Source organism: Cariama cristata, unplaced genomic scaffold, assembly GCF_000690535.1.
Source record: "Cariama cristata isolate BGI_N322 unplaced genomic scaffold, ASM69053v1 scaffold14680, whole genome shotgun sequence".
Taxonomy (NCBI): Eukaryota; Metazoa; Chordata; class Aves; order Cariamiformes; family Cariamidae; genus Cariama; species Cariama cristata.
The window spans coordinates 599-1,992 of record NW_009596495.1 but is presented as its reverse complement, the minus strand read 5'-3'; positions in this window follow the sequence as shown (position 1 = coordinate 1,992).

The following is a 1,394-nucleotide window of genomic DNA, read 5'->3' as shown; positions in this document are numbered from 1 at the left end:
GAATTACACATCATTTGACATCTTCCTAAAAAGATGGGTCAAAGAGTTACAGCCTGTAGGTCAAAATTACTGTGTGGTGTGCAATGGTGCACATTAATTCTGGTGATTAGACTTGACACTCAGAAAACTCATCTGGATTTAAAATCTACTAATTATCCTATATAAGTTCCATACTGAATACCAGTAAGTAGCAACCTACTTGACTGAAATTCTAATCCACACAAAACACAATTTAATCGATTTGGAGAAATTTTACAAATGTGAAGCCTTAACTGCAGCTCTCCTGCTCTCATTGCAGTATTCTTGTTTGTGCAGTGGAGGTGATAATGTGGATTTATTTAGCTATCCCAGCAGGGATGTTTTGAGATGTATTTAGTTCGTATCAGAAAGCAATGTCTTACTAAATATTATTAATTACAATTCTTACTGACATTTTACAAATAGAATTTGAACATTTAAAATCATTCGAGAACCGAAATTTATAGCCCGTGTCTATATAAGTACATTAAACAGTGCTCATGCACTGGAATATGATCAACTGTACTGCTAAATTGTTACAGGATGCTTGGCACTCTCCTAAATAATTATTGGCATGGCTCAGCAGTTAGCACGAGCCAACAGCTCTTCCCTGTTGGCAGCACACGTGTCCTGCCTTGGTTTGGAGGCCACAGAATGTCATGGTATGAATGGAGACCATTCCATGCCAGATGGCATCAGGACCTGGAAACATTCCAACTGGCTTTTATGACAAGGGGACATTCTTTGATGACTATAACCTATTAGAGAGGGAAGGAATCCACCTGTCGAGAAGAGGCAAGGGAATCTTTGGCAGCAGGCTGGCCAACTTGGTGAGATGGGCTTTAAACTGAAGGACTCGGGGGCAGGGTCCAAAGTGGCAATGTTCATGCCATCGCATCCAACTGGGGAATAAGCCAGGCCAACCAGAACAATGACAAATGTTCCTTTTCTGCCTCCCAAGATGAGAACCAGAAGGTCAGTCACCTCAAGGGTGTGTATGGCGATGGTATCCATGCTCAATTACCTCTCTGAAATGCCTGTACACCAACGCATGCAGCATGGGGTATAAACAGGAAGAATTAGATATCTGTGTGTGGTCGCAGGGCCAGGATCTCATTGCAATTACAGAGACATGGTGGAACAGCTTGCATGACTGGAATGCTGTCATGGATGGCTACGTACTTTTTAGGAAGGCCAGGTGAGCAAGGCGAGGTGGTGGAGTTGCTCTCTATGTAAGGCAGCAACTGGAATGTATCAAGCTCTGCCTGGGGGCAGATGAAGAATGAGTCGAGAGCTTATGGGTAAGAATTAAGAGGCAGGCTAAGATGGCTGACACCGTTGTGGGTGTTTACTACATGCCACCTCATCAAGATGAG